The sequence below is a fragment of the Trachinotus anak genome, unplaced genomic scaffold (genome assembly GCF_046630095.1).
Source record: "Trachinotus anak isolate AG129_WGS33_773 ecotype Australia unplaced genomic scaffold, CSIRO_AGI_Tana_v1 ptg000016l, whole genome shotgun sequence".
NCBI lineage: Eukaryota > Metazoa > Chordata > Actinopteri > Carangiformes > Carangidae > Trachinotus > Trachinotus anak.
This window is the reverse complement of record NW_027273867.1, coordinates 15,305,912-15,328,897: the sequence shown is the minus strand read 5'-3', so window position 1 is coordinate 15,328,897 and position 22,986 is coordinate 15,305,912. Positions and strand designations below refer to the sequence as shown.

At 38.6% G+C, this 22,986-nt stretch overlaps 1 long non-coding RNA gene across 1 annotated transcript in view; it reads left to right on the top strand.

The window, feature by feature from the left end:
- Positions 1-4,995: 4,995 nt before the first annotated feature.
- Positions 4,996-22,986, top strand: part of LOC139633983 (uncharacterized) — a 65,762-nt gene continuing 47,771 nt past the window's right edge. The window contains exon 1 of the long non-coding RNA XR_011693873.1: positions 4,996-5,135. This is a non-coding gene — a long non-coding RNA (uncharacterized lncRNA). The remainder of the gene's footprint in view (positions 5,136-22,986) is intronic.

Genomic DNA, 22,986 nt, shown 5'->3' with positions numbered 1-22,986 from the left:
CTGTAAAACATATTGTAACTAGATAAAAACAGGGGCCCCCAGCTTTGGCTTCTGGTCTGTTCTGGTAAAATAAGACTTTAAAAACCCTCCTCTGCACTTTGGCAGATATTTATACAGTAATACTGGGAAATGATGGGGGCATTACTGTTTGAGGATACAGTACAGCACAGTACATGAGGCTCCTTAATGTTTGAGCAGTAGGAGGGGCAACATAATGAGAAGCCCGGCTGAACCTTCACAGAAGCAATTTAAGTTCAAATCAGACCTTAGGGAAACAAAGAAAGCCCTGGTGACATGTAGACTGCTCAGAGTAAATCACCTCTTACATTGTGTCTGGGCTCACCTGATAAGTTCGTAGGTTTTTACATTTCCCTGTGAAAAGGGTTTTGCCACTCTGCTTGAGGACACCACTGGGGCCTCTGGTCTTAAATGACTGTTTGAAATTGCAGTGTGGCCAATTGTGCATCATTCTACACTCCCCCTGGAAAACAATAATTGACTCAGAAGATGCATAAATGACTGTAAAATTGTGTAAAGGGGCATATTTTTGTTACGAATTATCTGAACAAATGTATAGTTTTGCTGAAAATTCTTACTGAACGAACAGACTAGAGTTCCTTCTTGTCTCGTATTGCAAGGAGACAAGGTGAGAAAATAAATTCACTGAGATTGAATCACTTGGCCAATCAAAAGAAAATTAATCTGCAACTTTTAAAAATAATCAATGATTTAAGTCATTTTTAAAACAAAAAAATACCAAATGTTTTCTAGATTCAGCCTCCCCTTGTGAGGATTTCTATTGCCATACATGACAGTAAACTGAATAGACTATCTTTTGGTTGCACATCTCCTTGGCCTTTATTTTTTTTCAACCATTAGTTCACAATGGTTGAAAATACTTAAGTGTTTTTTTGTCCAGCTGCTTCTTTCTGGCTGATTGTGTGGTTAAAGGTGAAGGCAGAAAGCAGATTATGGACAAGGGTGGAGAGCAACCATCATGCAGTCTGTATTAAATGAGAAATCAGTGGCTGTAAAGGAAAAAAATGAAAAAGCAACTATTAAAAGCTGAATCATTTATGTATAAATCTAGATAGATACATAAAACACTTAATCCCTGGGGGAAATTCAGATGTTCAGTAAAGATTTAAGTCTGCGTCAGGATCCACTGCCTTTTTCTGAGGTGCTGAACAGTCAGATGGCAATGGGAACAAAGGAATTCCTGAACTGCCCAGTCCTGCAGCGCAGTGAGATGAGACGTCGGCTGCTGCTGTAGCTGCTTCTCTGGCCTGCAAGGATGATATGGAGTTGGTGGTTGGTATTGTCCAAGATGGCCTGCATCTTGTATCATGTATGCATCTCACCACAACAGTCTTCAGTCAGTCCAGACTCCTACCAAGAAGAATATATGCATGATCCTGTTAAATTTTTTATTTTAGCTCAGTCATTCAGCACGATGATCCACGTATAATCAGTTCAGCTTTCCATGGAGTTTTCAGTACAAGTAAACAAAACTAAGAGTCGTGTTTATTAGATATGTAGATGTTATGTGTGATGTTTGCCATGCTCACCATCTTAGTTTAGTGATTTAGCATGCTAACATTTGCTAATTATCATTAAAGACAAAGTACAGCTGAGGCTTATGGGAATGTCATCAGGTCATTAACCAAGGTAATTTTGACTTGACAATGTTATTCAATGGAAAGTTAGAGGATTACGAAAGTGATTACTATTCATCCTGAGAGGAACATGAATGTCTGAACCAAATTTCGCAGCAATTCATCTAATAGTTGTTGAGATGTTTCATTTAAATTCACAAATGTCAACCTCATGGTGGCACTGTAGAGGAAATGAATTTGGGGATCATCAAAATCATTAAGAAGCAACATCTGGTGCTAACAATAAAGCTATTAAAACATCAAACAGTGGTAACAGTCTCTGTCAAAGTGTGCTGGTGTCCATGTTTACATTTACTTCTGAATGAAGCCTTTATCTCCATGTGGAGATAGGGACCTAGTACTTCTCACCTTTCACATATGCTGACCTTGTGCAAATATTGACTTCCTCTTCAGATTTGTTAATAATAATAGGATCTGTTGACCTTCCTATTCACTTTTTTTTTTCATTCCAGCAAACAGAGCTGTTTGCTTGTATGTCGACTTCTATACGTCTGACCATCACTGCCCAGATCCAGCTGGCCAGTTGCAATATTGCATTATTCATAAAACATAAACACGCAAAATGGATTCCTCTGGTCCACTCCCCACCAAAGTCAGAAGATTAATGATTCACTCTTTAGGTTATAATTCAAAGTTCATCCTCACATACATCATATTTTGAAGCACATAGATTATAAGAGAGAGAACATTTATCATATGACAGGGCATACGCAAGCTCTCCTGCACACATAACACACATGCAGGACTCCTGTCTACTGCTACACACACACACACACACTCATGCTCACACAATTTGTTTTAACACCAGGCCCCACCAGAGTGAGCCTCCTCTTTCACATCCAGTTATTCTAATTTTATTCAGCCACATCTCCTCTGAAGCATTAAAGTGCCGTTTGCACAAACAGATGAGAGATAATAGTCTAAGGAACTGGTCATTCCTATACTCTGCTGCCCTGTGAGAGCAAGAAAGATGATAATCATTCATCAAAATAATCAAACCGTGAGACACACACAGGGTTTCATGCAGATTCCTGCAACATCTGACTTCCAAAATTGGTATGGTTAAGCTGCGGGAAGCAAGTAAAAGCACACTGCATTTGACACACTGCATGAATTTTAAGAATTTTAAAATCCTTTACTGTATATTAATTTTAGTATGAAACTTTGAGGATTTTTTTTTATCAGGTAATACTAAATATTATCTATATCTATATAGATATATAAAGATAACAAAATCTGGTTTTAGCATGCATTCAACAAACAAACTATAATATGTTAATTAGTGAGCCTCAGAGGTGCTTGAAAGCAAATATTGTTATTGGATAGGGCCAGGCTAGCTGTCTCCCCCGGTTGTCAGTCTTTATGCTAAGCTAACTGCCTGCATGAGAGTGGTATCAAGCTTCTCATCTAACTCTCAGTATGAAAGCGAGTAAGAGCATTTCCCAAAATGTCTGTTCCTTGTTCCTGTTGCATCTAATACATTGGGGACAAAACTACAAAGAAATATAGCAGCACTGAGGACTGAAAGGTAGCATCATATCTGTAAAGACTGCATACAAAATATTTATGTAACAAAACTCAAAAGTAGCACCATTTAGAAGTAAATGGCAAAACCCTCATGAACTGTATAAACATGCATGAAATCGGTGAAAAATGGATGGCAGGCTCATCAAAAATAATTCATCCCAGAATACAAGTCTGGTACATTGGATTAACCGCTGGTCACAAATGAAACACAGACTTCATCAACTTTCTAGCAATTTCTACTGACAGCTGATAACCTCTCAAACGTCCCAGCAAACATTAACCCTGCCTCTCAAAATGATAGACTGTATTATGTTCTAATCTTCCCTCAAATACTTGATAAGAAAGGCTAATTTGAGTGCTGATGGAGTTGAGAATACAGCTGAAGCTCAAGACTAGATACAGATATCGTATCATAATCACAAAGAGGCCTGACTGCACACATTTAGAAACAAATTGGTCTCTTCACAAGTCCAATCACAGTTTTAGAGAGTTGATGCCGGCAGATTGAATTCTCTCTAAATTGGCATGGCAATGTCACAGATGCCACTTCAAGTGAGGTTTGAACATATATTCATTCTGTAGCTCATTGGCTTATGTTAATCCTTTCCATTTGCCACTTGTCAGAGGCAAGTGTCATTTAGTGTTGCCATCATCTCGCAGTCTTTCAGCCTTTCGGTAACTCACACAAGACGTGTCAGTCTTTCAATCAGGCAAAGAGAGTTTCGGATCAGCTTAAACTTTTCGGGCCTCTGATTAGATAATAAATTATGCCAGAAACGTATCCAGTTCAGCAAAATATGAAGGCTTTGTGGAATGATTCATTTCCAGAAGTTGGTGATATGGGAATGTAGTTTACAAATCCACACAGCATTGATGGAATGAGTCATCCCCACAGATATAATGAGCTACATGCAACAAGGAAATTGGAGCCATGCAACTGAGTTTCCTGTTCCCTCACTGGCGTATACTGTTAAATATGTGCATTACCACATGTTGTCACACTCATCAGAGGGTGTAGATACACCCTCTGATGAGTGTGTGAGCATGGATGGAAGCTCTATAGCAGCTACTAAATAGATGTTAAGATGAGAACATTTTGTCGGCTGTTCTCAAAGGTCAACAATGAACTTTGCACCTCAACAAGAAGTCTTACATTTCTCAGAAAAAAAACTGAAATGTGAACTTTTATAGTTTCATGAATGATGAATGGTGATGAAGATTATAGGTGTGTCTGGAATCTCTCCTTGTTCACTTATTCACTATAGACGCCAGACTATGTTTAAGTAAGTTTCTTTTGTAAACATTGCTCACTCAGCCCCAATAGCATTACAGGTGAGTGAACGGTAGCTACTTGTTCTGCTCATCCACCATCACAGCTACATTGGCTCTGTATACCCATCATTGCACTTATTATGGAGCTCACCAATTCCAACGAAAGACTTCTCATTTTATTTTATAAATACCTTTCACATTTAAAGCAAATCCAATGTGCAAACAGATGCACGTACTAAACCTGCAACTGAAATTATTCTTAAAAAAATTGGAATGAAAATAAAATCAAAACTAACAGCTTTTAAAAGTATGAAGCCTGTGAGCTGGTTCAGGCACACATGCTGGGATTCAAACTCACAAGTGACAAACTCTCCCGGCGGTGCGTATATGCAACGCTCCCTGTGCTGAACGCGGTTTGAACCTGTACAAGACCACGCCCACTCGTGTTTCGCGCCATTTAGGCCTACCTCTTTCCTGCAGGTGAGCTACATGTGAGGTAAAACTGCTGCAAATATTTCCATCTTGCCTGCAAACAGTGACGATCATGCCACCTCAGGATTATGTTGTGGAGGAAATGTTCCTGTTCCTGCTTCTGGTTCTGAAACCATTGTTGCAAATTGGGATCACGTCATGCCAGGTCATCCCATGGACTTCATCAAGGTAAGTGTCCGCTCCTTGTGGAAGACGCATACTGTGAGGTGCTGCTCATGTGCAGATCTGGTTGTGTTGTCTCACAGTGACTGCTGTCCGCTTCGTTCTGCTCTTCCACATGTGTGTGCGCAACATCTGCTTTGGCATTAATTGTGAATTATTTGCTTGTGGTGGCTTTCTTTCATTAAGGGTTTTTGACACTTTTTATTTTTTTTCATTTCATGGTGTCGATTTGTTGAGGAGAAACTCACATTTGAGTGTTCATAATTGTGTATTGAGTTTTTATATGTTAGGGGTTGAATTGGTGTGTGTGTGTGTGTGTGTGTGTGCGCCTGAGTGTGTGACATATTTTTGGTGGATGTGCTAATGTAACTTCAAGTCTCTGGTAGATGGTGAAATTGTATGTTGACTTTAGGGATGCAAATATGGGTTTTGGTTTGCAGCAGATTTTCCTTAAATGTTGGTTTCCTGGAAAACTCATTCTTCCAACCTCAATTCTGCACATTTCTCCTCCTCATGTTCAGAGATGCATTAGGTGGATGTTTCATAATTACATCTATCAAATGACCTCCTGTTTCAAGTTTCATGCTGTTTTTTTGCAACCTTAAACTAATATCTAATATGACTAATTATGGTCATCTGCTGCTTATTTATAGTTGTGGTTATGATCAGCTGAAGAGGGCATGAGTCTTAGACTTACTGAACTGTATATTCCCTTCAGTGGTTAGAGCTGTTTGTTGGGTCATGTGGTTGGTTAGTTGGTAGGCAGGTAGACAGATACAGGTAAGGCAGCAGCTGGTGTTGGGCTCTGTATTTAATGTGGTATCTAATGCTTTATTATGGTCACTCATCACTCTCTGCTGTCCAGAGCTTGTTGTAACTGTGGTGTGTTGTGAAGTTAATATTACACGTACAAATATGAACTGTATTCACATGATAAATCTGTGCGTCTCAAACTGTCAGACTGAAGCTATCTGTTTTCTCTCTGTGCCTTTTCAGATCTGTAATGGACATTTAAATTCATATCATGCATTGTAGTCACAGAGCTACTTGTGAAAACTGAAAACCATAAACGTTGCAGTTTGTCAAATCAGTAAACAAATCAAACAGCGAAGGCATCAACAATCTTCTGATTTACAGTGTGATTTATTTTTGTCAGTCTTTTGAGGAAAAAAGCAGTCGCCAGCTTTCTCTTAATTGTTGTCACAAAAATGATAAAATTTTGGTCACATCCCAAAAATAAACACAGTCTCTTCTGTTAGGGTTTAAACTTCACGTTTCTTCACTCTCGTCATTACACAATAAAAACATAACCACAGATCATATTTCCTACTATTACAAACAATTCCATGTTATTATAACACTAATTGGTCAAATCTGATCTTGTTTATCCAGCCCACTCAATGAAAAATCTTTGTCAGTGTTTTCCTTGCCTTCATTTTTTTCCCCCATGTTTTCATTGGCTGTCTCACGCACTGAATCTCTGCTCCTCGGTTCCCTTGAGGAGCATTGTGGGTAGGTCATATGATCTCACACTACTCATCATCTTCCCTTTGATGAACAAATGAGAAGTCCTGCGCCCTTTGAAGCGTTTTTTGTGTGGCACGTTCAGGCAATTAATGCATACGTGAAAAGCCAAGGCGAGAGTAGATGAGAAACGACGACAAGGATGCGGGGGAAAAAAACGAGGGAAGGGGACAGAAGAGGGAGAGATAGGGTTTCAAGCTTCATCACCTCTTTCCAGGTGTTTCTGCCCGCATGATTTCGTCTGTGAACTGCAATCAACTTCCTTAATGAAATAAGTAATTAACATATTATAATTGTGCTACAGTTTGATTTGACAGAAATCATTTTCCATATCTAATACTATGCTAATTTAATCTGTTCCTCATTCGCCAACATGACCTTTTGTGATTAAGTTTCATGGCAGATTTCTTCTGTGTTCCTGTGTTCCTGTGTTCCTGTGTTCCTGTGTGTGTGTGTTCCTGTGTTCCTGTGTGTGTGTGTGTGTGTGTGTGTGTGTGTGTGTGTGTGTGTGTGTGTGTGTGTGTGTGTGTGTGTGTGTGTGGGAGGAATTTATTTTAGTGACTGAAAATGCGAAGATTTTTCTGGAGATAGAGGAAAAACTGTTTTGTTTGGAGAGGAAGTGGGAAGAGAGACAGCTGACTTTTTCTACATTGGATATTATCTCCCCCACTGAGTTTACAGGAGGAATACACTGATCTTATTTGCAGCATCTGTATCACTGCAGTTTCTTACCTCATTAAGCAGGTCAGGTATTCAGTTTTTTCATCAACATCATTATTCATCATATCAAGTTAAGTGTTTCTACTATCAGTGACATTCACTCTGTCACGGTCACGGAATAATAAAGAAGTTGTAAAGCTACAGCTGATACAAACTCGTCACGCCAGCATGTGCTTCATAATGAATGCTTTTAAATGTAAAGGCGGCGCTAGGCCTTCGCAGTGAAACCACAAGTATTGACAAAGCCATTCTTAGTTTGCTAATGTTACCAAAAACTGGGGGGAAAAAAATATTCCACACCCTAGTCATGGGTGATAGCCTATTTTCTGCTCTTTTTGCCTGAAAGTTGTTTTGAAACAACAACAACATTTTATGACATGTTTAACAAGTTGCATAAAAGGAAGCAGCTCAGAAAACGAGGGCCAGTGTTACATCTTCTTAATGACAAACTATTCGCAACCAGAGAAAAAAACAAAACAAAAAACATTTGGAGGACTACATTGTTTAAGCAGGTTCATTTACTTAGTTAACACACTTTGAGGAGTTACAGAAGAGGCTGATCACTCTCCAGCCTGCAGCTGGCTAGCTTAGCTTAGCACAAAGACTTTAGGCGGTGAAAAACAACTGGCCTGGCTGTCTTCAACGAAATCCACCTACTCCTGAAGTTTACTAATTAACATGTTATAGCTCTAATCTGCCATAAAACCAACGAGTAAAAAAGACAAGTTGCAATTTTTTGTGGTTAGATGGTGCTGGTAGGAGGATTTTGTTAACACTGGAGAGAACCAGACTACCTCCCCGTGTCCCGTCTTTATGCTAAGCTGCAGCTGGAGGTAGCTTCATAATTATTGTACAGATATGAGAGTCTTAAAAATATAAAACTGATGCAGTGGTAGGTTAGGAGGTTTAGGATTTACCTGCTGTGGATGTTTTGCTGTGAAAGAATATTATTGTTGTTTCTGGGGGATGTTGAAAGATTTGTTCGCTTGCACTGGTTCCTCACCATCACATTATAGATTTTAGATTTGGGGGAAAAAGAGAGAGGTGGTATTGAATCAGCACTTTGTACGCCCTGAGATGCCCTGAGATGAGGTGTTATTATTTGGAAAGAAAAAGTTGGATTTTGAGTCTCAAAAGATTGCTCCTACAACGTAGCTGCAGCCATGTGTTAACATTATTATTTCAACTCCGGCGTATGTTGTTTTGTTGTAGCATTTCTTTCCTGTCCTTCATGCCACTCCCCCCTTTCTATTGTAGCTGAAATGTCAAAACAAATAATCTCCCAAAGTACAAGATTTTCTCATTGATACAAGAGAGAAACCACAAGTCGTAATCTGACTACATATCATGTGAAATATTCTCGGGGTTTTCAGACAGCAGCCGAGTCCCCGACCTCTTTACGACCACTCCTCCTGGCTGAGAATCAAACTCATCAGGCTCTGTTTTCTCCAAGAAAACAAGCTGCCTTCAGCTATCAACACACTAGCAATCATGCTCATGAGAGACTGTAGTTATGATGACCACAGGAGACTCAAGCTATCATGATCACAAGTTTTCATGTTCAGGAGATTTTACCCTCCAGAAACAGCTAAATAAATATCATTTTGCGTAATTACAAAAGGTCAAGCAGTCTGCAAGGGATGTAGGAAGCGGAGAGGAAGTAATCAGAGCAGCAGTCTGGCGTTAGCAAGACTGACAGAATATGTGGCAGCCAGTAACGAGACAGCGTATCGGCGAGGTTCTTGTTTTGCTGGATGATGGCTCCGAGGCCTCAGGGTGCACTGACAACATTACCACACTCTTCACCTCCGATACACAATGCTCATGTCATCATCGCCTCGGTGTGGCGTCGCCCATTTGAGACTTCACACTGTTGCTATTTCAGAGTGTCACTTAAGGTTTCAGGCATGAGCTTATTAGTTCAATCAGACTCAGCGCAGACGCTTAGTGTGTGCCAACTTAAAATCAAATCTAAGCATGTTGCATGTTGAATACCAACTTTGCCAAATCTCCCCGCGTCGCTCTTACAGCTAAGTGTAAAAAATTAGATTTCTTAGAGTAGATGGTGGTTTATGGCAGTCACACTATGTGACTGATCTGAGAGGAGACTTTAATCTTCTGTTATTCAGGAAAAGTGCTGCATTTTTAGGTAAATCATGTAGTTAAGACGCTCATATGCTCATACTACTGAGGTATAAGTTACTGCTGTTGTCGTGTGCAGTTTTATTGTCCATTCTGATTTTTATTTGTGTCTGCTCAGCATCATTCCCCTGGGGTTTCCTTTGCTGCAGCAATATTTCCTTTCATTTTCTCTGTTTCTCACTCTCCACTTTTCAGCACAGTTGAGTCTGTAACCACCACGATCACCACTTGGCTGTTGATTCTCATGTGAATACGACCAAGCCAGACAACTGAGGTGAAAATAGGCTCGTTATGTGACTTTGGCAAAAAGCTCATATCTGCAGGGACACGATCTCTTCTTTCCACAAATTGTGAAAAAACAGCCTCATTTTTTTTTCCAGCCACCTCCATGCCATAATGTTTCTATTTTATTTTTTAACATTTTTACATTGTCATTCACCATTTACTTTAAATTGACAGTTTCTATTTCACACATCTATCTGTTAAATAACCAGGTAACCAGGATGAAAAACAGACCTAAGCAGCAAAGTAGATTACAGACTCCCTCCTTTCAAAGGATATTGTAGACCTTTTTGTTCACCTTGAGGAAGAGTCTAATATCTCATCTGCTCAAGACAGGAAGGCAGTAGAGGGAAGATTTTAGCTGCGTTCATGGCAAAGTGTCGCTCTACTTCTTGATGCCTGTGTTCACAACATTTTTTTTCCTTCCTGCTGGTGTGACTGAGATAAGTATGGCAAACAACAAACAAGGGCTGCAATTAACAATTGTTTTCATTGTTGATCAATCTGCTGATTATTGACTCAATTGCCTATTTATTCTATAAAATGTCAGAAATTACCATAAAATGTCCATCCCAGTTTCACAGAGTCCAAACAAAGTTGTTGCTGATTTATTATATTATTTCAATAAATTAAACAACTGTTTCAGCTCTACAAAATGTGAAGAAGTACACTTTGTGATGGCAAACTTATTATGTCCATGATGATGATTGACAGGAGTCAATTTTAACTTAAGAGAATTTGTCTGTTACATTTTGAAGTAAAATCTTTCAGACTTTGGTCTCTGTTGCAGTTGCAGCTCAGATAGTTAAGTGAGTTGGCCATTAAACACAATTACCAATATCCTCCAGCGCACGTGTTGAAGTTTTTGAGCAGGAACACTAAAACCCAAATTGTCCCCAGCATTTTGTACAAAGGCATCTGCCAAATGAATAAAATGTAGTGAAATCTAATATTTTCCACATCTTGTTTCCCTGTGCAGTGGTGAGAGATCTACACCAAGTTCATGTTCAGCTGAAGTTTGACACTACACACTTAGTATTGATTTTGATACATGATTATATGGGCATGGTGTAAATTGCATTGCCTCCATTATACTAACTCGATTTTGAATTTTCATTATTGGCAATGTCAAAAAGACGGGTACAAGCCAACAAGCCAATCAGCATTTGTCACTGGCAGAATAGAAAGAGCTTGTCCTGCCAACTGTAAATGTGCCTGTTTCCCTATTTCACTCCATTATACAAGTGGATATATTAGCAATTCATAAATCATTCTGGAAACCATGTAAGCAACATATCTTACATTTATACTCTTGTCTCTTCTTTGTCATCACATTTTACATGTAAATTGATGTCGTTGTTAAAAGGGGGAATAGACATTATGCGCTGATAGATACATGTAGTTTCTCTAAAGTGTCAGAGCTGAAAACTGTAAATATCTTCACATTCACAGGTTGAATGTGTTGACATCATTCAAGCAACATATTCATATCAGTGACAACATGTTAAAAACATCTGGCATGTGAGTGATCAAGAAAACAAGAGTGTTTCTGATATACATAAGCACACATTTCCTAATAGAAAGAAAGAACAGTAATGAGCATTTTAATTTCATACTTTGTCACAGAGCAATGAACAACTTCTCTGAATTATAATTACTCAAATTCAGTAACATATGCTCATTACTTTCAGTTACTTTTCAATCACCTGGCTCAAAAATCTCCACACAGATGGATCATTAAATATGACTAAGAAGTTTGTTAGTAACAAGGAATTATTATATATTCTACATTAAATGTGAGCCAGTATTTATTATTTATGTCTGTATTTTTATTCCGATTATGTTGTTTTTAATTTAAGTCTCATGTATTCAGGATAAGAATAACTCAGGTACTCTTTACTCTGCGTGTGAGTGTGTTTGTGTGTGCACATGTTTATGTTTGTGTGAGGAGAAAAGAGCTTAAGGTTGGCGTCACAAGCTTGTTATTCTACCCAGCTCTCAATCACACAACAGCTCCATGAAAAGAGAATAATGCTGGAGAATCATCCTCCTTGGTGCTTTCCTCTTCCTCGTCTTCTCTCTTTCCCTCTCCCCCTCTCCCGTCCCCCCAACCCTCCACCCCCTCCCTCGTTTCCCCTGCAGTGTGTGTGAGTGGTATCCATCTGTCAGTTGTCAGTGCCAGGGAGTGATACAGAGAGCTGTCACTTCTTGTCAGCCCGCATTGGTGAGGCCTTTTGCAGCTGCCCTGCCTGACTCGAGGCCAGAGGAAGTGTGTGTGTGTGTCTGTGTGTGTCTCTGAGAGAGAGAGAGAGAGAGAGAGAGAGAGAGAGAGAGAGAGAGAGAGAGAGAGAGAGAAGGAAAAGAGATGGAGAGAGAGAGGAAGAGGCAGAAAAAGTGAAGGGTATTCAGGGGGCAGTAAAGTAATTAAACTGGAGACAATTGAAGGAACGCTGGAGAGAGAGTGGAACCAGTGCAGGACACACAACAGACTGTAAATATCACATTACCTTAATATGTAGCACTGTATCACTATGTGCTCAACAGGACATGAAGTCATCCATGACCTTTATCAGCCTCTGTTGGTGACCAGCAGGAACTGCAACAACATTCAGAGAATGGTTCTCCGACTGTCAAAGTCGTCATACTGTCATACCAGTTATGTCCTTGAAGGAGACCAGTATAATAAAATCAAAACAAGTGGAAAAAAAAGATTGTTAAAGTGCAGTCTGATCCAGCATTGAAAGCTAATGCCAGTATTCTCACTGTGGCATGAGATGTGTTTGTTTAATGACAACCACAACAGACAGATGAGCTTGTGAGTCTAAAAAATACATGTTATGAGTTATTCTAATGTGGTTCTACAGAAAAGACACAGCTCACAAGCTCCTCGTACAAGTTAAAAGTCAACTTCAAATGTATTGGATGCATGACATTAATGACCAATGGTGTTTTGTGAGACAGTTGTCCAAGCACCACAATGAAGTCCTTGTTTTTGCAGTTTGGCCTGTGTAAACCTGTCAAATCGGATTTTATTTGAAGCGCACAGCTGGTCAAATCCCTCCCAGCTCCTTTCCTAGTATGGGTGTTAATGTATTACTGAACCTGCAGACATTGATAATACATTGGGTAAATGACATTAAAACATTAAAACATTAATGCATTCAATCTGTAAAATGATATGGACACATAATTCTAATATAAACTTGATGTAATGATATCTAGTAACAGCCATTATTGCAGTCTACAGCAATTGCAAAGGAGGGAAAGTACATTTTAGAGCTTTGAGAAATGAAAAATTATCTGTTCTATATTGAGCTTGAAGTACCAGTAAATAAATAAAAGTGTCATGGGTCAAGGGTGATGACTCTAAGACTGAAGTGAATAGAAAACACTTTGTATTAAGAGCTGCGCAAGACAGCCAACAACAGCGGCAAACACAGTAGACAACAATAACAGTCTTTGACTTCCCAGCATCAATCCTTGACTTATCATCATCACTATCTCCTAGTAACAGCTGCATGACTCGGATGCCATTTATAATTTACTGCAAAAGATGTTTATTAGTTGAAAATGAAAGGAGTTTGTTGTGTTCACATTTTCTCTCACTGGTTTTCTTGTGACACAAAGTACATAAGTCAGACAAGAAATTTTAAGGTGTGAACAAGTGATCTAGTTTTCAAACATACAAAACCGTCTTTTGGCACAACATAGGCAACGGAGGTGAAATTGTGGTCAGGCAACATTAACATTAATACTGTTCATGTACAGAGAGGACAGAAAAGTCTGTTTTACATGCGTCCCACTTATTAGTTGATGATAAAACCAGTTTCCACTGACAAAACTGTTACTTATTCCATGCATGACGGTAGATCAATATCAGCCTGAACCTACTGCTTAGCATTCAGTATTCATTCCTCTGTATTATTTATTAATCTCCATCTTTTTCTGATATGATCTTATTTTATTAAACTTTCCAATTCTAATACAGAAGTAACCACTAAGTACTTGTAGGCTTGTCCTTTACATGTCAAACCCTTCATTCAGTAATTTTTGAAATTATTTTAAAGAGATTACAAATAAATCATAGTTTGCTCTCATCAAAAATATGTTTGTTTACAAAGACATTACAATCAGAGATCACATGTGAACAGCTTCATCTTGCAATGTGAACTTATTTATTTTGCACTCTGACGTCAGTGAATACATCTTCACCTCTTTTCCCTTCCGGGCCTTTTCAGATGAAGCGACCTTCAGGAACATTGAAATGACAAGCATGACGAGTCCTGTGTAGTGGTGAGAGATCCAAGAGCCGAGCCTCAGGGGCCCTGGCTGTGAGAAACACTTCTTTCACTTTATCTTTCATCGCTCTGTTGAGTCATTTCAAATAACTCGATAAAGAAACAAAGATAACCCACAGCCACTACAGCTTCGGTATTGATGGAAATATAGTTTAAAACTGGTTATATTGATTTGCTCGTGTGTGTGTGTGTGTCTGTGTGTCTGAGTTTCGGTAACAGACAGAGATTGAGAGGTTTTTTTTTTTTTTTCTTTTCTTTTTTTTTTTTAAAATTAGACTGCAATTAAATGTGTGTATGGAGACTGCAGCCCAAGCTTTGCTGGTGTAAAAGAGAAATTAATTCTGTCCGTCTTTTTTTATTTATCTATTTATTTATTTTTTGTAAATAAGATGACTAATTTGGCAACATGATTGCCACCTTCAGCAACACTATAATTCAGGATGGAGCTATTATGGTGAACATTTCAGGAGAAAAATGTTCACATTCCAGCAAAATGCAGACTCAGCGGAGTTTATGAATCATTTGGTAACACTACATGAACACAGTCACAGCACCTGAGTTTTACAGCCACCGCTCACCACAGTCATGAATAACGCACATCAGTGGGAAGATGTCAGTTTATTGTGCAATGCTGAGAAATTGTGCTCAGTGTCAGGTCAGGAGGTCGTCTTTGCAGAATATGCACTGTAAATACACAGCTTTGTGTATTTTTTTAATTTTATTTTAAAGAAGCAGTGTAGATTTTATGATTGATTTTTACAGCTTCACCTGGTTGATGGAAAAGCAGAAGGCTGACGATAAGACACGTAAATCTCTACCTCACACACATACACTTACTGCGTTCTTCATGTTGCTTTTCTTATTTTACATAATCAGCTGGTATAAATATTTAAAAACATGAGTTTATTCTTGGTCTACTTAACTTAGCTTTTTCCTGAGCTTTCAACCATATCTCATAGTTTTGCTTTGTGGATGGCGTTTGCTCAGTATACGATCCTCAGAGGAAAACTGTGAAATGCAGTGGAAGGTGCCATAAAACATTTAGTAGAATTTGAGTCATCTTGACTATACTTTCCTCTCCAAATAATCAGTCCAGGCAGCTAAAACAGAATCTTTCATTTCAGGTGGAATACACAGTATTACACAGTACAAGTATCTGTTTTGTTCTTGTTATTCTTCGAACGTCATATAATGCCAACAATAGAGAGATCTCAGAGAGATAGGGCAATAAAGATCCACAGTCAGACTTAGCTTTAGCCTTAGCAACTTAGCCTCTAGGTCACCAGGCTCTCCTAGTGAATGTTGAGACTAAATGTCGAGATGGAGAAATGTGGATGAATATGAAAATAATGCAGAGTTGTCTGGAAGGCAAGGCAGGACCAAAGAGCAATAAAAACCTTGTTAAATTCTCCTTCTAGTTCATATGAACATTTATAATCTTACAGTCTGGCCCAGTAATATATTCTGTCTTTAAGGAATATTTCTCTGATCTAAGTATGTGTGTGTGTGTATTTTGTGTGTGTGCCTGATTCGTGACATTAGCAGGATAAATAAAAATCAAATGCTGTTTTGAGACAGGAAAAACATTGCACACCTTTAAGAAAACTCTCTTCAAAGCCTCAACACTAAAGCTAGAATTTCCTTCCTGAGGCATCAGGAAAATCAAAAACAACAAACCTCGCACTTATGCTCCGATTTAGTTACTCAAATATTGTTTTTTTTCTGCTAAAAAGGAGCTGTGCTCCAGCAGAAGAGAGAACACACTATCAAAAAAGTTTCAAAGCACAAACAAGTACACCCCCTGTAAGAATTTATCAGTTTTTATCTTTCTAATCTCAGCACGTTCAAGGCAAACATGCAGAGTTTGTTTTTTCTGCAAACTTGATTTGTGACAAAAGGTTGGCAAATTGTGACAAATTACTTTACCCTACATTTACCTCATCTTTGGTGGGTTGCACCAGTAAGAAAAGATTTCTAACAAGATTTGGGTTAATTATAATTTATTCAAACTGAATCCTGTGCTGTACTAAAATTTTGTAAAACTCATCCTCATGATTTCAAGCAAAGTTGATTAAAACCATCATAAAATATATTACGAACAACTTTTTCACAACAATGAGATGTTGTAAAACTGCACAGACGGTCCTGCTTAACTGGCTTTTGTGTGACACAGAGGACTGGAGTTTTTCAATGACGGAGGGAAATGTTCACAGCCATGTTGTAACAAAAATTCATGGTGGTTGTTGAGGTTTTTAGAGCCTGTTTCTAACTATGACTTCACACCACACGGGGGGGGGGGGAGAGAGAGAGAGAGAGAGAGAGAGAGAGATGCAAGGAGATCTTGCCCTATATAGATGTTCCCATGGGAAGGGTTGAGAATCTTTGATTCTCTTTGAGTAGACATTTTGTCATGTTTTATATCGTTCAACCAATAAAACACAAGTCCTTGACTAAAGACTTGGACTCCCTCTGGACGTCTGCTCTACATGGGCAGAAATTGTTTGCCTTAGACGCACTCCTCCATCTCTTCCCACATCGGCAATTACCTAATGCACCGTTTACTGCCTAAAAGCTGTTCCTTTACCATGCGTTAGGAATATTTAATGCTCGTGTAAGCAATTGTTTTTAATCTCGCCATAGGAGAAGCGGTGCCATAAACTAGTTGTTCCTAGTTGTTCCTAAACAAGAGATTGTAGAACAGGAGAATATAAGCTCAGAAAGAGCTGAAGACGGTGTTACGAAAATAAAATGCATGAATACTTTTTTGACATCAGTCTGCTCTTCTAAGATGTATCGGAGAGGAAAATGAGACATTAAAGGAGCTATTTGTAAGTTTTGCACTGATACATAGCCAACATTGGCATTAAAATCTGTTTACTTGCCAGTCTTGAAAAAAGCTTCAGCCATTGTTGAGATTACAAGACAAGAGGTTACAATGCAATTACTCCTTCAAGGCAGACTGGACGCTACAGTGTCTCAGTATCCAAGTTACACAACAGTCTGGGCCAGACTGGGGCTAGCTGGTTAGCATACTAACTTCAGTAGCAGAAATGCAGTGAATGAAGTAGAAGCAAAACAAGAGTCAACGCTGGCGTTGCTTCCCACTGCTGGAGATAGCTCATGGCGAGTAGAGGAATGAAGTTTGATGTAGAACTCGCAACATTTCTCAGTAGAGACTGGTAGCCTAAGTAAACAGCTGTTCATGCTAATGCTGGCTACATTCATGCTAACAGCTTTGTATAATAGTCACAACTTTGGTTTGAGCTACATGCAACACCAGCATGCTAACGGTTTATCAGGTACATGTACCATGTAATTAGCACTAAACACAAAGTATAGTTGAGGCTGAATGGGTGAAAACACAACTGAACATCCTGTCATGTGACTGCCAAGCTCATTCCATGTATCATCACACAGACAAATTAAACAAATAGATTCTTCTGCAAGCAAATCAGTATGTGCTACACATTTAATTCAGACACATTTTATAGCTACATATGTGAATATATCCTGCAGGTGGGCTAATCCCTCCCACCAACACCAACACCAGGGCTGTCTCGCCACCTCTCAGGAATTTTAAAAGGTGAGCGTAGGGGGGAGTTTTATTGTTAAGTGGGCTTGGACACAGTAAAGAGCCAAGAGCTGGTGTTTAACAGGACTATTAACAGCAAGATAGGAGATCGATACAGCAAGGTAGAGAGGAGGCGCATCTCTGTCACTGTGATGTGTTATTAGCGCCTGACAGTGGAGGGATCTGGCTTCTTTCCAGTTCCTGGGCCTTGTCATGTACTTTGCTCTACAGCAATTAAACCAAAACCCCTCTTTCCAGTCAGTGCTACAGATTCAAAGTCTGTAAATAACCATTTCATAAATTACAGAAGCATTAAAAAGTCAGCATGCTGTGAGATCTTTGACATAACAAATAATACCTTTACCTGAGAGATTTATTTTGGAACCGTCTTTTTAACAACTGCAGTATATGGGTGTGATATCTTCAAGATCCTGGAAAATGCATATACACTCTCTTATATTCATACCAATAGAGAGGTTATTCTTTATTGTGCAACAGATGCTGTTGCTCCTTCTATTTTTCCTTTAAGGTTCAAATGATGCATAACTAATGTATCTCTGTCTGTTCCAGGGTTCTTTGGGGTGAGAGATGGAGATGGTGGGGTTTTGCAGAGTAGCTTTACTGTACATTTGAAACGGCCTCACATGTAGTAAATAAATAAATAAGTGCCACAGAAAACTGGATAATGACCACATATCCAAACCTGGGTACGAGAAGTGCACACTCTTCTGTGGTGTTTGACTGATGGTTAAAGCACCTTCAATCACTGAAAATTGTTTTCTTGTTCCTTTATGTGAGTGCTCCAAATTCAGATGGCCAGCTGTTTAAATTTCCAGGATTCCTGCGTGATACCAGGTCAGAAGGAGGACTTTCAGCAGGTTCTCCTTATTTTTAAGAACACGCCTTCTATCTGATGTGGCACTAGAAAATACAGAACAAAACCTGTGCTGAAATTGTCAGTTTTTTTGTTTTTTTTTAAGACACAAAATAATCAAGAATATTAAGTAAACCAAATAGCAGGATTGGTTTTGATATAGAGACTCCATAACAAAGTAGTCACTGCCTGTTAACTTGCATGTTTGGAGGCACTGGAGGCAAATAAGCCATTATATTTAAACAAAGTCACTTCAACCTCTGTATGCAAAGTTTAAAAATAAACTGACAGTTTTCAAATCTGAAAATGTTCTATTATCTAAACAATGAAAATGGTCCTAACTTTGAGTCCATTTATTTAAAAAAAAAAAAAAGGATATTCTATTTACTTCAATGTCACACTCGCTCAATTTTCTTTTGTCCCTGACTTTAGGAACTTATTGCAAACTGGTCTCCTTCCTTACCTCTGCAGGAACTGCTGAAGGAAGCACAATAAGTAATGTGTAGGAAAATGGTGAATTACACAACAGCACAGTTCAAGAACAAGATGAAATTAATTTCCAAACCAGTTTGTGCTCAGCTCAGCTCACAGAGACAGGATTACAGTACAACAAGAGTGTAACCACACATTTTAATTATACTGTGTTTATACAGTTGTCTAACCACTTACCTATACTAGCGACATAATTATTTTCAAAAAGATAGATATGGTCCTTTAGATGGTGAGGTCTTGCAAGATATATTTGTGTGTGGGATTCATGAAGTGCATTGTAGATAACCTTAGCTAAAAATAAAGGAAAGTGGAAAGAGTCTTATGATTAAATACATTTTTGTTTTCACTGATGTAGCTGAATTAGCCCTTTTTTATGATAACAAGAACAGTTGTTCTTTACAGCTAAAAGACTAAAGGAAAATAATGATATCTCTGATGGGTAAAATCCAAAGTATTACCTCAGGTTAGTTATTATTTGATTTCGTTTTCCCCATGTTGACATGGGGAAAACGACCCCAGAATGCTGAAAATAGTCCCCAACAAATGCAACAAACAGATTATTCCTATTTGAATAACATGAGCTGCACTATTGTGCCCCGCTGTTTTAGGAAATTACAGTGCCTTAAAAAAAACATATATTCACGGCCCTTTCTTAAAGATTTATGTCTTTGATAGAGAGACAGCAAACCCAAATAGCTGAGGCAGCTGAGGTTGCCACAGGAAGTGCTACAGCTATCTGTTGCTGCCATTATTTGAGCCAGCTCCTCCAAACCATTGGGCTTGGAGCTGAAAGCCAGAGAAGTTTGGGGAGCTCCAAAGTATTGAGAGATTAATGTATTGTTGGTTTTAGTCCTTTTTTTTTTTTAAACATGAGATTTGTTGAAAATATGAATATAGAAAAAGGTATATTATTAGCAGCCTTATCCTTTAAAGGAGCTAAAGGAGCTAGAAAGCTGCTGATGTTCTGTCTCAGAAGCTGATGACTGCAGTAACCTGTGTTCACCCTCTATCTGGGTGAAAATCATCCCTACGAAAATCAGCAGGATAAAGTTAAATCAAGTGGAAACCATGCAGTACCAGTGGTTAGTTAGATAATCCAAGACATTAACAGTATATTCTGAGGATCTGATGACTCTACTTCAAAGCAGCTGGAGGATATTAAACCTGAATTTGTTTACGTATCTTTGTCACCAAACTATATTATACTGACTTTTAACAACATATGATAAATACTGGAGAGCTGGGATGACTGTTTGGGTTTGATATCTATTAGCCTTTTAAGACAATTATTATTTCTAATGGGATCCTTCAGACTACAACTTGTGTGTATGGGCAGTGGTTGGACGATGATTTCCTCTGATAAAACCTTAGGTTGTAACCTTGCAGCAGCATTATGCAACAAATCATTGGATTTTGTCTGTTTGTTGTTAGTGTTTTATTGTATTAAAGACAAGTACATTGATTTTTATTCCCCCTCTTCTTCAAAAATGTATGTCATAAGCGTGAGTGCAGTTTCTGTTTGACTTTGTCCTCCAGATGTCTCTGTGAACTCCAAATGCTCTCAAACGCTGTCTCATACAATCATCCTTCTTCATTCCCACTAACAATTAGGTAATGAAATATTGATTTTTAGTTAGATTCATATTGATGCTATTAGCTTTGCATTGATAAATCACTGATGCTGGGAGCCAGACCAGGAAGACATTACTGTGTGTTAATCTGATGGATATGCCATCTTCTTCCTTCGTTTCTCTCTCCACCCGAAACATCACACACTCCATCTTTTACTGCTTCTAGTGCAGGTTCATAATGACCAACTTCTTTTTCACTATATTTAAGGTCTCATTCTGGGATTGAGGATTCACTTGTTGATTTTAGAAGTAAACTTTAAAAGCATTTTTTTATATTAATTGCAAAGCTTGAAGAAATCTTAATCAGAATTCTGAATTGTTATTGCAAATAAATAAAAAAATGAAAACATAAAATGAAAAAAAAGGTCATATGGCATTTGGAGGACGCTTGTATCTTATAGTACAATGATGCACATCGCTGACCCTGGCAATTTTTAATGCCATGCTCTGACAATGGAGGTGTACAGAACAACATTTCCAATCACCTACTGTGGCTGCTAGGAAATCTCCTTATCACCAGTGTCCACCTGTCTGAGGTGGCGCTCAGTATTTCAGCCTGCTGTCTAGTCATTTCTGTCACAGTGGGGTCTCAGTATCTAAAACGGAGACACTGCAATATACTTTAAAGACTTGAAAGAAATTAAAATGGACCTTTATGTGGAAATATGACTGAATTATAAAAAAGAAAAAGAAAAAACAAATACAGATCTTCATGAGGTGTATGCCTAATTTAAGACAAGACTTGTTAAAAGTTGAATATGACTGGTATTGGACTGATGAAAAGTAAAGGGATAAGGAGGTCAAACTCGGTATGCCTAGGGTCTAGATGAGTGGTTTCCAGTGGTATTTGCTTTTGTGGCATCTTAATACAAAGCTGTGCTGCGACCTCTCATTGCTGAATGCATGTCTGTGACTCGAGAGTGATTTCTGCCTTCTCAGACTGTTTCATTGAAATTCTTTTGGATGCCCCGAAAAGGTAGATCTATTTAGTATCTTGCAAGTAAAAAGCAAAAAGGTACAAGTTTGAAAAATTAACAATTTTCTATCAAAATTTGTTCTTTTTTTTTCTCTCCCCAAACACAATATTTTTCCGTATTTCCTAAAAAACCTTCTTTATGTTGGGAACCACAGGTCAAGATGATGAGTGTGTGTGTGTGTATAGCTGAAACTTTCTCCTAAATATGAGAAATATGTTAAAGAAATAGTGGACGTCTTTGCCTATACTGACTGCACTAATTTCCTAATCTAACCTGGAACGATACCGAAGTGGAAGTGTCTCCTTATATCTGATTTCAGAACAGCCTTCTGCCTCATAAAGGATCTGTTGCTTGTCTGCATTTATCATGTAGTTTACCACCTACTTGTGGTGGCAGCAGGGCATTGTCCCTGCAAGCTAGCTTGCCTTCCACCCTACGTAACCATCGTTTTTTAGATTTTCAAAGGCTGAGACTTGTCAAGCGGCTAGTCCTGTGATTTTTGACAGGTGATTAGCTACAGCCAAAGTGTGCTAGGCAAGCCTTGACTATGCTTCTACCATTCTGACATCAGTAATGATATTGCATGCGTCAAGCGCATGCGCAGATGTATGTGGAAACTAAACGCGCAATAAGCTTTAAGAACATGTAAACGAGAAAATTACACTGATTTATCATGTGTCTGCAAGACCTTAAGTAAGTTTGAGACTTTGAGAAAGAATATCGTTACAGGAGTGGTGGTTCTTTTAGGAATAGATCAGGATGTAGTGTGTGTGTGTGTGTGTGTGTGTGTGTGTGTGTGTGTGTGTGTGAGTGAGAGAGAGTTTAACAAGACTGAGGCAGAGACTGAGACTGGAGTGTGTCAGTGTCAGTTAATGGTAAATATTTTTTGATTGAAGTGAGTCTTTGATATTTCCCCTCTGTACTGTACATTTGGTAAGTTTAGCGTCAGTTCAGAAGAATAATCCTAAAACTTCTTCAGACAGGAAGGAGAAAGGTGAAGATGTCCAGGCAAACACTTTCAGCACAGGAAAGACGGGCACCACAAAATCTCGAGACAAGTTGGGCCCTGAATTTAAGAGAGATTTGCTACTGCTACTGTCATGACAAAAGTATGTTTCAGTCTGGTCCATATTTTTGTGATTAGTGTAGGACACAGCTGAGTCGCACATTGTGATGGTGTTTGCTGTTTAAACCCTTACAACAAACCACACAAATTAGTTTTACTATTCACACCCACGTCCCAACCTAATGTAATTTAATTATTTATTTAAATTTTTTTGCATCAAAGCAGAGTTGTAGCCAAACTCCAAATTTCTGTCTTACAAAAGATTTGGTTTATTTCTTTA